This window comes from Rosa rugosa, chromosome 4 (genome assembly GCF_958449725.1).
Source record: "Rosa rugosa chromosome 4, drRosRugo1.1, whole genome shotgun sequence".
Lineage (NCBI taxonomy): Eukaryota > Viridiplantae > Streptophyta > Magnoliopsida > Rosales > Rosaceae > Rosa > Rosa rugosa.
This window is the reverse complement of record NC_084823.1, coordinates 29,805,741-29,821,285: the sequence shown is the minus strand read 5'-3', so window position 1 is coordinate 29,821,285 and position 15,545 is coordinate 29,805,741. Positions and strand designations below refer to the sequence as shown.

The 15,545-nt window shown below is 40.2% G+C and overlaps 1 long non-coding RNA gene across 1 annotated transcript; it reads right to left on the bottom strand.

The window, feature by feature from the left end:
• Window positions 1-13,131: 13,131 nt before the first annotated feature.
• On the bottom strand, window positions 13,132-15,545 carry LOC133707360 (uncharacterized). Its single transcript, XR_009845068.1, has 3 exons — window positions 14,730-15,545; window positions 13,546-14,113; window positions 13,132-13,260 (listed from the first exon to the last, which is right to left on the bottom strand). It is a non-coding gene; the product is annotated as an uncharacterized LOC133707360 (long non-coding RNA).

The following is a 15,545-nucleotide window of genomic DNA, read 5'->3' as shown; positions in this document are numbered from 1 at the left end:
TTTGGCAGTTACCTTCCCAAGTAGAGCGATTATATGGACCAGAACGTCCAAAAATATCCCTTAGATTAGGGTTTCGCTCTTGGCGCCCTCTCTTGGCGGCGCGACTATAATTGGATTCCGGAATATGCTCTCTTTCCTCGGATCTCGAATTATAGTTCTTCACAAGGATGTTGTCATACTTTTCAGCGACATTCATAGCTCCAATGAGCTCATGAAACCTTGTGATCCGTCCTGCAATAACATCGATTCGATAGTTCTTAGCAACCATCAATGCAGAGACGGGGAAGGTAGATAGAGTCTTCTCAATCAACATCCCATCTGTGATCTCTTTACCACAGAATTCCATTAAGGATTTAATGCGAAGTGCTTCAGAGTTGTAGTCAAGAACTGACTTGAAATCACAGAAGCGGAGGCTATGCCATCTCACTTCTAGGTCAGGAAGCAGGGAATCACCGACGTTGCCAAATCTTTCTTCGAGTGAGACCCACAGCTTTCTGGGGTCTTCTTCATTCATACACTCGTACTGGAGCGAATCATCCATATGACGAGTCATTAGGATGATGGCTTTCGCCTTATTTACCTCTAAGGCTGCTCTATTTGCTTCCAAAGCTCGAGCTTGCTCAACAGTTAGCACGTCCTGGTTAGGCTCGAGAATCGTATCTAGGATTCCATCGGCCTTGAGATGCTGGCGGACATCACGAACCCACTTGTGATATTCAGAGCCAGTTGTTCCCAATGGAGCAAAGTCCAATTTGTTCAGGTTACTCATCCTGAAAGAGAACAAGAAATTAGGGTTAGTTTCAAAGCAAAAAGGCTACCACGAAAACAATAAAAATTTCTGAGCGTCGACGCTTCCAAGAAATTAGGAATCTTCGAGCGTAGTCACTTCCAAGAAATTCAATTCCAAGAGGGGTTGGATTAGATCGAAACAATGATGTTTGTGGTCAATCGTTTTATCTCAACAAACTCTAAATTTGGAAGTTTGGAGGACTCTACAAGCTCCAAACTTGGAGTGAGCACGAACCCCCACAGTTCGGCTTAATTTGGTCTCCCCTATGATGAAGAAAGGGGGGTAGAAGAAGGGAGTTTGCAAGTCCCCGAGAAAAGGAAGAGAAAAGAAATAAAAACTTCAAAAATAGGAACTTTTAGTAAAAAATACCTCGAAATAGGTCGCTGGAAAATTTGACCGGAAAAAGTGGTCGAAAAGTCACCAGAAAATGGTCGGAAAAGTCGCTGGAAAGTGACCGGTGGCGGCCGGAAAAGTCACTGGAAAGTTGACCGGCGTTGACGTGGTAGGTCCATAGCTGAAGTGGCAGCGGGTCCTGAGCTGACGTGGCAGTGGGTCCCGAGCTGACGTGGATGTGCTGATGTGGCGCTGGGCTGCTTGGTCTTCTGGGCCGAGGGTTTCACTTCAGCTTCTGGGCCGAGGTCTGCTTCTCTTTTTTTGGGCCGGGTTATGTTTCTTCTGGGCTTAGCGCTGCTTCTTCTTCTTTCTTCTTTTTCCTTCTGGTCTTTCTGATGGCAAGTGGGCTGTGGGGCCCTCTCTTTTCTTTTCCTTCTTCTTCTTCTGCTGGTCACCGTGCCCTCCTTTCTTTTGTCTTTTTTTTTTCTTCTTCTTCTGGCAGGTGGGCCGCGTGCCCTTTTTTCTTTTTGCTGCCTTTGACTGAAACGTAGGCCACCTGCTTACTTCCTTTTTTCGTTTTTCTGCCTTTGGGAGAGATGCCGGCAGGCTTGGCGTGCGCTGCTACGGGTGTGCCTGCTGGGACTAGCAGCTCTAAAAGAGATTTTTTTTCAAGGGTTTTGGATTTTTAAGATTTCAGGGTTAGGGCTTCGTGCTGATAACGTATTTAAGGAAAACTGAAATTGAGAGAGAATTTAGTCATATTTTCATTGATAATAGGGGCCTCTTTATATAGAGGATTACAAGGCATAGAATCAGAGTTCTACAAGGAAACGTAATATTACAATTGATTGGATATCTCCAAGATTCTCCTATATTATCTCTAATTCTAACCCTATTACCACTAGGTCAAGTAACCTAGAATTTGGGCCAGACACACATTCTGGATTTACTTGAACATACATAATTTTTTCTCTATTTTTTGTACCTCATGATTAATTATTTAAATAATTTTTTTTTAATTACTAGCTCTTTTTTTGTTTTTTGTTTTTGTTGCAAATAATGGATAGACTTAGATTTAGGTCATAAATCATAATAGGGTTTATTTTATTTTCCCTCACCAATATGCATTCATATATATCATACATCTTAATGTCACATTATCTTAATCATAAGTTTAAATGCTTTAAGAGTGTGGCTATTTCCACCCTATAATTTTCTTTGTTCACCCTCCATTTAACTTTTGCCACCAAAATTTTCAATATTACCCTTATTTGTTAAACTAAAATTAAAAACAAAACAAACACCGTAGAGTCGTCGTCTACCGTTGCAAAGAAACTGTACCACACCTTTGTTGAATCAAACCGCACCGCGCCTCTCCTTCTTCTAAATACATCTCTTTTTAGTTTTATCCGATAGCTAGCAAAGAACTCCAGCATACTGACACTCTTGATTGATGGAGCAAGAGACAAGAGGGGGGAAAAAAAAGAAGGGGAAAAGAATAAAGGGATAAAGGGTAGTGTTCAGAGGTGCCAGTCTAGGTATGACAGATATTTGGTAGTTACTAGTTAGGTCTGGTAAATCATATGAAGAAACGCCATGGACCCATATCACCAATTAACATCACGGCTCTGCCCTTTTCTGGGGGATCTCTGCTCTCTTTTTCCCGATGTCACGGTTTTCTTAAAATCTCACTACCTAGTGTTCTCTTGTCTATGACTGTTTTCAACTTCGATCAGTGGATGAGGAGTTGAATTGTGAGGTATTAATTGACTTCTTATAGAGGATTGAAGGAGCTTGGCAGAGGTGCCGGTGGTTATTGCAATTTTTCATTCTTTTATTTATTTTATTTTTATTAATTGGAAGGTTAAAATTGGAATATTTGATTGATATTTGTTTTGTAGGGTGAATAAAGTAGACTGTAGGGTGGTAATAGCGGCACCCATGCTTTAATGAGTATGTAGTGAAATTGGAAAATGAAACTAGATAAGGAAAATTATAAAGAATACAATCTAACATTATTGAATTAGGAAGTCTATATAAAATAAATATAATATTTTTTTGGTATAATTATTATCCTTAATAGTCACTTTACAATAAGTTATATATATCATTTAATAAGTCATAATAGAGTGAGATCAAGTAGCAAATTTGGAGGTGTCAATAGAAACACTCTTCTTCTGGTACACTATTATTTTTCTTCTCTTTATTATCCCTTTTGGTTCAAATAAGCCAATTTTTTTGTTCATATATATTTTTTTTATTTTAGAGGAAGGAACTTAAACTTAACATATTGTCATAAAAAAAAAAATTAGGACATCAATAACCAAAAACAGTGAGAGAAATTAATAATTTTAGACCAATAATTAGGTCTTTCTCTAACTAACTAATTAGAAAAGTCCTATATATTTAAGTAGATCCAGAATATGTGTCTACCCCAAACTTTAGGTTACTTGCTCTAGTTGTAATATGGTTTATGTTAGAGATATTCGTAGATATCAATCATTGTACGATTATGTTTCCATGTACAACTCTATCTCTATGCTTGTAATCCACTATATAAAGAGGCCCCTATTATCCATGAAAGTACAGCAAATTCTCTTCTAAATATCGATTCCCTAAAACACGTTATCAACACGAAGCCCTAACCCTGAAATCCTAATTTCGTAGCCTTCAAACCCTAACAACCACCGCCGCACATATCAAAACCACAGATCCCAGACCGGCCCCTGTTAGCCTCGCATGCCTTGCGCGCCCCTGCGCCTTCCTCGCGCACGCCTGTCGACAGCTCCTTGACAGGTCCAGGCAGCCCCGAGCACCGCTAGCCTCGCTAGCCCTCGACAGATATCTACAGCACCCTCAGCAGTAGCTCGATAGCACTCGGCACCACCTCGACAGAGTCTCGGCAACCCTCTGCACAGCCCCTATGCACCCCTCGCTACTAGCCAGCGCCCAACCACCTCCGGCAAATTTTTCAGGCAACTTTTTTCCTCAAATTTTTCCACACTTTTTTGAGGTATGCTTTACTAAAAGTTCCTGTTTTTGAAGTTTTTATTCTTTTTCTCCGGGACTTGCAACCTCCCTTTCTTCTACCCCCCCTTTCTTCTTCATAGGGAGACCAAAAGCCGAACTGTGGGGGTTCGTGCTCACTCCAAGCTTGGAGCGTATAGAGTCCTCCAAACTTAGAGTTTGTTGAGAAATTTTGATCGACCACAAATACATCATTGTTTCGATCTAATCCAATACCTCTTGAAATCGGATTTCTTGGAAGTGACTACACTCAGAAATCCCTAATTTCTTGGGAGCGACTACGCTCAGAAATTTTATATGTTTTCATGGTAGCCTTTTTTGCTCTGAAACTAACCCTAATTTCTTATTGTTTTTAAGGATGAGTAACCTGAACAAGTTGAACTTTGCTCCACTGGAGACAACAGGCGCAGGATACCACAAATGGGACCATGATGTGCGCTAGCATCTTATGGCCGAAGGGATCCTAGATACGATCCAAGAGCCAAGTCAGAACGTGCTTACTCCTCAACAAGCTGCCGCTTTGGAAGTGAATAGAGCTACTTTTGAGGCAAACCAAGCTAAAGCCATCATTCTCATGACAAGGCACATGAATGACGCTCTCTAGAATGAGTACCTCAATGAAGAGGACCCTAGAAAACTATGGGTAGAACTCGAGTAGCGATTTGGCAACGTTTGTGACTCCCTGCTTCCTGATTTAGAAGTGAGATGGCATAGCCTCTGCTTCTGTAATTTCAAGTCTGTACTTGACTACAAATCGGAAGCCCTTCGTATCAAGTCTTTGATAGAATTATGTGGCAAGAATATCACTAATACGATGTTGATCGAGAAGACTCTCTCTACCTTTCCCATCTCGGCATTAATGATTGCAAAGAATTATCGGATTGATGTCAATGCCGGACATATCACAAGGTTTCATGTGCTTATTGGAGTCATGAACGTTGCTGAAAAGCATGACAACATACTTTTGAAGAACTATAACTCTAGACCCGTGGGATCCAAGTCTATTTTGGAGTCTAACTATAGTCGCGCCCCTAAGGGAGAATGCAAGGAGCGAAACCCTAAACCTAGGGATAATTCTGGAAGTTCTGGTCTATATTCTCACCCCAAAGAGGAAGGAAAGCGCCAAGATAGGCGTACATGAAACTGTGGAGGTCAACGTGTGAAGAGAGAGAGAGGCCAAGCCTTCGGGTTTGGTGGTGACGCCACCAAGGATAGAACCCATCCCCAACGCGCCCCTAAAGAGCTTCGATCAAGGGAGCCTGACCATAATGATGCTTGTTTTCGGTGTGGAGCGTCCAAACATTGGGCCAAAGCATGTAAAGCACCCAAGAATGTTCCAAACGCGTACAAGACGTATCGTGAAGCAAGGGAAGCAAATTACATGGAGCAAGAAGATCAAGATGATGATCTCGCTCTAAGGGTTGATGACTTCAAGGGCCAAGAGACTAGCGATTTTATATTTTCCAAGAGATGTAGGTAATTGCTATATTATTTTTGTAGTAAATGCCAATGGCACTACTACAAAAAAACCATTTAAGGACGTTCAAAAAACGTCTTTGAAAACTTTAGATGACAGGCAAAAAAAGCGTCATCTATCAAGGAGTCATTGTAAGTCACTTACAAGGACGTTCGAAAAACGTCCTTAAATACCTAGCTATAAGGACGTTAGAAAAGTGTCCTCTAATCTAAAAAAAAACGTCCTCTAATGTTTTATAGGACACTGAAAAAGTGTCCTTAAATCTAAAAAAAGTGTCATCTTATATATACAAGGACGCTGAAAAAAGGTCCTCAAATCTAAAAAAAAAAATGTCATTGTAACTATTACAGAACACAAAAAAAAAAAGTCCCGGTATGAACAAAAAGTGTCCTTGAAAAGAAAAGAGGACATTTACCGATCGGTTACTCATAACAGTTAAACTAAACTACAATTAAAACAAACTGAATAAATCCTAATTACAGGTTGATATCCTATGTGATCTTAGATGACAGTAGAGGCACAAAAACTTGGTTTCATTATCTCCAATATCTTCATCCACTACCTGATAGATATAACAAAAAGCCAAGCATTTAACAGAAATCATAGGGCCAAGTTCACATCTCAAACCTGCTGCTAAAATACAATACAGAAGATAAAAATAGAATGCAAAGCTTTAATTTGTGAAGATATTAGTGGATAAGGTGGCTCACCTTTGAGACAGTTTCAAGAAACATGGCAGGGAACAATTACCTGCACTGAAAAGATTTTCAATAGTCAAAACAATAAGAGATGATGATGGTAAAACTTGAAGTAGATTGCAATTATTTACAAACACAAGTTCTTAGTTAGCATATACGGTCCATGTTAGTAAACAAACAAAAACAAGACAAAAGACTCAAATGGACTAAACACAAACAAAAACCTAAACTGAAACTGCAAAAATAATTCACTGCAATAAGCTCCTTAAGTTGTAGTCAATAACTTGGGGAAAAAAAATATGAAAAAGGAAACATGCATTGTAAGTCATTAAGTTTAACGCTTAGCTTACTGAAGAACAAGTTGACAGTGATAAGACCTACATAATGAGATATAATAGATACACATAATGAATCAGATTAAATAAGTTATACACATAATGAAATAAGGGTATTATGTATATTGTTATGCTTGAAGTGCAGAAAACTTTGTAGCTTGAAGGCTTCACTATCCATCATGAATTAGTGGCTTACCTATTCAAGATGATTCATCTGCTGCAGCAAAGTCCGAAAACAATTATGTGTCCTTATCTGTCACAATTACAATAAATATGAGATATGGCTACAATTAGTGTTAATAACCCATCAACAATTTTTTGTATAAATGGTAATTTTGGTTAGTGAATACTTGACTTTCTAAGACAACATCGACCCCATTCCTAGCATGTTGCAGTTTCTGTAACATGGTATTAAGTGCAGATCCTACATCTCCTTCTTTGTACGCGATTATCAAGTAGGTGGACATTTCTATTACTTGCTGCAACAATCATCAAATCTCATTAGTGGATTATTAATAGTGACGGTTCCTGTAAAAGAAGGCACTTTTAAACTCACATGGTGGTAACACAACAATATCATCCATGACGCCTTTAAACCAATCAAAGAAACCTTTTACTCAGCTTTCACAATGAATTACTGCAAACAAATAGAGCTTGTTTGATAATTAAATGTGGCAAAAATGGAGGGGTAGAAAATAGCATGTTGAAACCGTATCCATAACACGACCACATGAAAGAATGGAACTGAAAATTTGTGCTCTCAAGTAAGACGGTTAGAAAGAGAAGCTACAAAAACTGGAAGGGACAGATACATAAGCTATAATGTGTAGTAATACACTCTAGTGTCCCTTAACAACATGAGATTTTTGTTGGATTGAAGAAAAGAGAAGTATATAATCCCATTTCATATTTGTGCAAAAATCTACAATGTACAAACTTTTAGACGAATACATGAAGCTCAGATCTTTTCCAAAGAGGGAAATTTAAGAGGCAAAAGCTCTGGAGTACTGCTACTTCCCAGATACACATCCCCTAATCTCTGTAAAAATTTAATCTTCACTCTACCCTTTTCTATTGGCAAAAAAAAAAATGTGCATCTTCTTTCTCTGCTTCTCACACTATCTCTCTCTCTGTTGCTCATATTTAACTCTTCAAAAACACTCATGAAAAAGAATTAAGCCAATATCATTTTCACAGTCAACATAGAAGAGCAAACAGGATATAACAAAACAAATAGGATTAAGCAAATATAGAAGAGAAAACAGGATGTAACAAAACAAAAATTGATAAAAGTTTTTAAGTTACCATCACTAAAGTTCAAATGCTATCCACAACTTCTGCTACTATTTTCTTTGGTTTTCAAGAACAGAGGAACTTTACTACTTCAAAGCGAGAAAAACAATACCACAAATGAAAAATAAGTAACAAAACCTAATATCAGTGGCACACTTAAATCCTACCACTAAAATATTACAGTCAACCTCATGATATGCATGTCTGGTATGCCTTGTCAGTATGAACATTAGTTTTTGATTAGTTTAATGATTGCATTCATATTTTCAACAACCACTCATTCAAATGATTTCATTTACCTGTCATCTTCAAGATTAACCAAGAGTATATGCTCAGTTGCTCACCTGTATCTAGAAGTAGAGTCCAAATATAAGAAAAGCATATAAAAATTAGAAGAAAAAAAAAATTTAAACTGCAGTCCACAACATTCCGACCTTGTTCTATTCTTTTCCTCTTACCTTTTTCAAATAATCAGAGATGGAACTTAAAATATTCATTCAAACATCCCAGAAGCAAACAAAAAAAAAACTTGTTCTTCAAAATGATTAAATACTACAAAACAAATTCATTCCAACTCACAAAGATACATTTAATCACTTTGAGCAGATTAAGAAAGAAGAAGAATTTTATGTATAGCAAACAATCACTATAAACAATTACCTCTTCTCCTTGCACACCCCCTTCCAACAGGATCACTAAACTTCAAATTCCACCGAGCAACCCAAAACAAACCCAAACTTGGATCCCTCTTCTTCTTCTCTCTAATCCACCGACTATCATACAAGTTCATTCCACTTCATTATGGTGAAAATGAACTACAATCAACTAATATTAGGGTTTTCTTCGGTCTGTATTCACCATGACTCTCTAATATACCAAATCCATATAATACAACTCAATTTACATGTAAACTAAGAAGAATTAGGGTTTTGTTAGAACAGATTCATACCTTGCAAGCAGACAAAGTTCTCCACCTCCTTGGGCACCACATCGAGAACCGCATCGATCAACTCAGCCCCCTCCGTGTAGTGACCTTTTGCTCAATTGTTTCCAGCCCAGACTGACCGAAGATGAAGTTATCAGGATGGAAGATCTGACCATAGAGACTAGATCTAACGCTGTCCATGGTCCCAGGCTCCAGATCCATGAGGACGGCGCGTGGAACATACCTCCTGCCGCTGAATTCGTTGTAGTAGATGTTAACCCTCTCAAGTTGGAGGTCGGAGTCTTCGGTGTATCGTCCGGTAGGATCGATGCTGTGCTCGGCGCATGTTATACGGGGAGGGGGAGGGGGGGAGGAGAGAGAGAGAGATTGTGTTCTATGTTTTCTTTTAAGTTTCAGCTGTTTTGGGCCCAACGTCATGAAATGCGTTTCATGACACTCGAAGTAAGAAGACGTCCTTAAAAAAAAAACGGGTGTCCAGATATGTGTTTTGTGTAGTAGTGTGGTTTAGTCTTTCTTCAAACTAGGCTCATCCAATGTAAGTGTGATGTCTAGGAAGGTTTTGAGATAATGGTACTTAAGCGAGCTTTGCTCCACTGACATCTCTCTACTTGTCTAGTCACATTTATTTTGGAATTACCGATAGAACTTAGACGACTACCATTGTTTTGCATTAGCTAGCTTTTTGGATTAGATTCTATCTAGTTAAAGAGACAATGATGTAATTCTGTTTGGCTTATTAATAAAAGTTGAGTTCTTTTTATTATGACTCCTTTTTAATTACAAGCTCTTTCTTTTAGGAATGGATTCTCGAGAACTGCAATGTGTTACAGATAGTGTGACTATGCACACCATTCTCCGCCATGGACAATTATTCTTTGTAGATACCTCTACTAGCAAGGCTAGTTTGCTATCTCACCAAGCATAATTAACACCCTCTTTGGGACACCCACAAGCCATCGGGAGGCCCAACCGCTACTTACAACTTGTAGCCCTATGTTCAAGCTACGCTACGGTATCCGGAAGTCGCAAATCCGTCGCCGGGAAGCCACCTTTCCGGCCTTGCCAAGTTGCCTCCACAATATGCTTTTCTAGGCTAGAATAGTGATTTCTACGTCCCACATCTAAGAAAATGTAAATGAGGGAGCCTCCTTCCCCTATAAAAGGAGACTCCTTCTCACTTACTCCACATCCCCATTACATCTCTTGTAATCTTGTTAGGCTGTAAGGCTCGACACACTAGTATAAGCTTTCAAGTGGACGTAGTCTCCCGCTAAGGCGGGAGGTGAACCACTATATTTCGCTTGTGTCACTCTCTCTCTCTCTCTAAAGCTAACTAGAGATCTCACGGATCACTAACGTTAACATTGACGCCGTCTGTGGGAAGCCAACACAAAGGCTTCGTCACCTACCACGAGCTTTGACCCATAAGCGTCGAGTCAACGCTCGGTCAACATCAAATCAGGGCTGGTCAACGCCCATCATGGTTGGTCAACGCCAACAAGGGCTAGTCAACGCCAACAACTAAAAGTCAACTCCTGTCAAGGCTGGTAGGAGTGGTCAACGCTGCACTCACAAAAAAAAAAAAATTTGGTGTGCCTATTTACTGTGGACACCCAGAAATTCACTATGGGCACCCAACTCTTCGTCACCATCAGCTCTCTGTCAGCAACCTTCACCTCCGCCGAGCTTATCCTCTGAGTTTCACCGCTTGGGGTAGACACCGCCAGGCCTAGAAGCTCCGCCAAGTCCGGCAGTAGCTTCTGCTAGGAAATCCTCCGCTAAGCACAGCCAGCGGCATATTCTTCCGCTACTCTCCGACTGCAGCAGTTTTCTCCCGCTAAGCTCCATTAGCGGCAACAATCGCCGGAACCAGTACCGGCAGCCGACCCCGCCAGCTTCAAACTGCTCCGCTAGTCTCCGTCAGCGGCCCTCCCCTGCTGGTCAAACTACACCATCCGCTAGCCACCACTGCCGGCCAAAGGCTACCGCTGACCAAAGCCTCCTCCGCTGGCCAATCAACCGCCAGGCTTGACTCACTCATTGCACCTAAGCGGCATCAACCAAACACCACCGCTAGCAACGCACAGCTGGCCAGGAGCTCCGTTCCGCCAACCGTTGCCGCTGACCAACGACACCATTAACCGCCAACCAAGAGCGCAGCTGACCAAGCCCAGCACTCAATCATTACCGCTGGCCAAGCACCGCTGAACTCCACCGCCGAGCATTACCGCTGGACAAAGTTCCGCTAGGAAAATGGCTCCGGCAACCGCTGACCACGCCGCCGTCCAAGAGCTCCGCTGAGCAACTCCCGCTAGCAAGCTCCGCTGCACCGCTAGGAGCCTCCGCTAGCAAAGCTCCGCTCCGCCTAACTTCAATCATCATCAGCGCCTCCGCTGAGCTCCAAGCACCAAAGCTCCATCAACGAGTTCCCCCGCTGAGCATCACCACTGCTGTCTCCGCCTCTCTCTGAGCCTCCGGCGACCTTGGGTCTCCGTTGACCTCACGTGTCAAGAGCACCATGTCTCCGCTGACTCCATGCCCCCGCTGACCAAGAATACCGCTGGGCAACCTCGCTGGCATCCTCATCTGGACAGCATCACCGCCAGATAGCTTCACCGCTCCACTAGCCACCACTTCACTAGACATCCGCCGCTGGGCACCACCGTCATTGCCAGCTTTGGATACCCAACTGATAGCACAACCACCACTGCTTTTCCTTCTTGGCCGGATGCAGTCATGACGTAGCTTCAGCACATACACCACAATACCGCACATCGTTCAACATCTGCTCAGCTCGCGGTATTCACCAGTCAAGAACTGGAGCTTACTGGGAAACTGATTTGGCCATCAAGCTGATTTCTCCTTCAGTTAACCAACCCACTCGCCTGAGCACCTGCCTTCAGTCATGGCTTCAAGCTTCGCACTTCGAGTTACTGTGCTGTTCAAAATAGTCAAGCTAAGTCTCCCTCCGCTACACACTTATCTTATCTTTACTGATATGCACAGTTGCACACCACGTGCTCACTTGTGGACATAAGCATGAATTCTAGTGTCGCCACGCTATATGCTTATTTGTACATACTCTGTATACTTAAATACCCGTAAGACTCTGCTCATCAATCACATTTTCTTTAACTTGTCATATCTCACCGTCCACTTATGTGCATGGTTTACTTTACTATGCTCTACGATCACATGCCACGCACCAGTATCATGAGACACTTGTTTGCCAATATAGACGTACAACACACATCCATAATTTCTTTACATAATCTACTATATATTATTGAAATTGGTTGCATGTCAGTTGTACCACAATAGGGCAGCTCAATGCATATATGTGATTCATAATTGTGCTAAATATAATATGTTCAATGCCATGTACAGAGCAGTACACATGGACATGTTTATATCCATTACATTATATATTGGCTGCATGCGCCAATCTTATCAACTCACAAGTACATAAGCATGTACTATTATGATTAGTTATCACACTATGCCAAAAAACGAATCAGACGACAGTTTTTCACTGTCGTCTGATAGGGTAAATTGCTGTTGTTAATACTCATGCCGTCTAATAGAAGAATTAGACAACAGCAAAAATGCGTCGTCTGATTTGCTTTTGTACGAGAGCAGGCATGTAAATGTCTGTTGTCTGAACACCAGAAAGAACAACAGAACTTGGTGTCATATATGTTGTCCTAAGCAAAGTCTGTCGACATGAGCCTAACGGAAAGCAACTTGTGAAGAGAAGTCAGACAACAAGCCTTGTGCAGAAACTGTTGTCTCTTTCAATCTTCTACATTAGGATTTAACTTAATTATGTTGAGTTTATTTAAGTAAGACAACAGAAAATTGAGAAAACCATTGTCTGTTTATATTTGATATAACAGAATAAGCTATTTTGTTGTTGTGTGTTTTCTAATTGGGCAATTAAATATGTTTGAAAAGTATTGTAGTTAGGTGGTTCATACAACAGTTTTTGCATTCCACTTTTTGATATTCAATTGTTAGACAATAGTTTTTAGTTGGATTTGTCTGAGAGAGAATCATAATACATCCAAAAACACATCCATTGAATCAAAAAAAATAAAAATTCATTCCATCAGCAATATGTTCATCCCAACATTATTAACACATCCTAACCCTCTACATATATACCTAATTGCCAAATACGTAAACTTGTCCATAATTGTGTCAAATGCACATTAACCATCCATGTCTATATATACCTAAAGGCCAAAAACATACTAAATTAAATACCAAAACAGATAAAGGAAAGAAGAGCTCCACAACACTTTGGTTCCCAATTGCATATGCACCTATATTGGCTTCAAACCCTTCTCTTTAGCACCTGCCTGTTCAAACAAACAAAAGAAAAAGTAAGGGTTGCAAGTCAAAAAATGAAGCAAATGAGATAGATTGATTGTTAATAAAGCTGTGTAAGAATGAAAGTAATGCAGCACTTGATCAATAGAATGAAATTGATAATTATCAATTAATAACCCTTTGTACTCACACACGTCTCATATGATATTATCCACATTGTTGAAATGTTGATCATGATTTTAAGAATTAAAACGTAGTTTCCAAAAGCAATAGCAGAGACAATGAAACAAGTAAACACAAAAACAACAACAAACCTTCTAGTTTACACACAACCTTGAGGACTATAGTCTGCACACAAAAGAAAAGAAATAAGTTAATTACCTATATCTTGGTAAATCGAACAACTAACATGTACCTAGTTCAGTGTATAAAAATTTATTCAAACATATTGGCAGTCTCATGATGATTACAAACTCTCAAATTAACCACAACTCTTTTTTATCTCAACGCCTAAAGAGAAAACCAGAAGCAGAATTTGGGGTGAATTGATCACAATAAAATCCATTGCAAGTGTTGACCTGTAAAGAAAGCATGGTGAGAATGAATGCTATTTTACAAAACGCCAATGCAATATAAATGAAAAGTGAACAAGAAACTCTTACCACTAAAGGAGCATCTGTGAGAAATTGACAAAAATTGTAACAAGGGGTTTATATAGCAAACTTTCAGTGTCACAAGTTTTATATTATCTAGTACTTTGTCAAAGTTATATAACCATACAAATGAGTCATTAAACATTTACAACAACAAGGAGGCATGCAGAAGAGGCAGATAACCATGGACGTTATTCATCTGAAGAACTTCTTCGGTTGCTTCATCGAACTACAGGCATACAGAGAGTTGCATGTCAAAACAACTCACAAACAATTAACAAAAAATTCACATCAAACTGAATAAAACTCATTGGCTAAATTCCAAATCACTTGTCAACTCAACAAACCACACCCAAGTAAAGCCTATTTCTGCAATAATCGAAATAAGGCTTCCTCCTTGCATATCATAACCGCAAGCATATATTGTAACATTGGGCATATCTAGGGAAGGAAGTTCTCCATATGAGCATTGTTAATCAATTAGTGTCATTTTGATGCTGATAAGAATTATACTATATTGATTTTGTCCTGAAACAGAGGGGTTGGGGATGCATGCTACCATAGCCACAAGTCTAGACATATTAACTACTAAAGCAAGTAATTGGCTATATATACTACAACTTGCAGAGACAGTAGTACAGAAACTTAGGCTCATTGTTATATTTAACTAGCATTTCAATCTCAACATGTGAGGATGGGCAGAACTCAATTCTTCATTTGAAAAACATACTACAAAACAAAGCAGATCTTTCATGTGGAAAAGCCACGTACTGCTACTGAAAGAAATTGCAATTGATAGCATTTTCAACTTATAGATCAATTAAATGGATGAAAGTCAAGCATACCTCATCAATTAGAAAGTAGAGCACAAGTAAACCCTTCAGAAACAAGTTGATTGATTGCGTCTCTGAACTTGTAATAATCATCAACTTTGTTGTAGACTTGATGAGAAATTCGACAATACCCAATTACCGACTCAACCTCCCCATTCTTGGGATTGGGTTTTAGAGGGTGTGAGATTCGCAGAATTTGGGGCTGGAGATGAGAGAGCCAAAGCTTAGAGACGCATATGAAGCGGATGAGTGATCGAGCTGGTAAACGTAGGAGGACCTGTTTCAGGAGGTCTTCGTAGTTACCAACTGTTTCTGCTGCTGCTAAGCTACTCTGCATTTTTTCGTTTCCGTCTTCGAGTCCATCTCCGTCTTCGATATAAAATTCTAGGTCTCCCAATTAAAAACCCCCAAATTACAAAACCCACATCAGAAATCTAGGGTTTGGAGATTTGCTTACATCGGGAATAGAGATCTTCAACCAGTTCGGTGGGCTTCTGTATTGATGGGGCGGCGGCGAGAGAAAGCTAGGGTTTTGCAGAAGGGGGCGGAGAGAAAGAGTAAGAGAAATTTGGGTTTCGATTTCTCAATCATCGTCTATATGGCGCTATATGTTTTCTTCTTCCCACTTTCTCTTATTTTTGTAAAGGCGAAGGAGAAAGATGGGCGCTGTGAGAAGAGAGAGGTAGTTTTGTTGAGTGGAAGAGAGAGAAAGCTGACAGGGAGAGTGGGAGAGATAGATGGCTGCTCGGGGAGATGAAGAGTGATTTTGAGAGAGGGAAGCGCGAGCTCGGGTTTTGGTCGAATGGTGGGAAGTGAAAAATTGAAAAT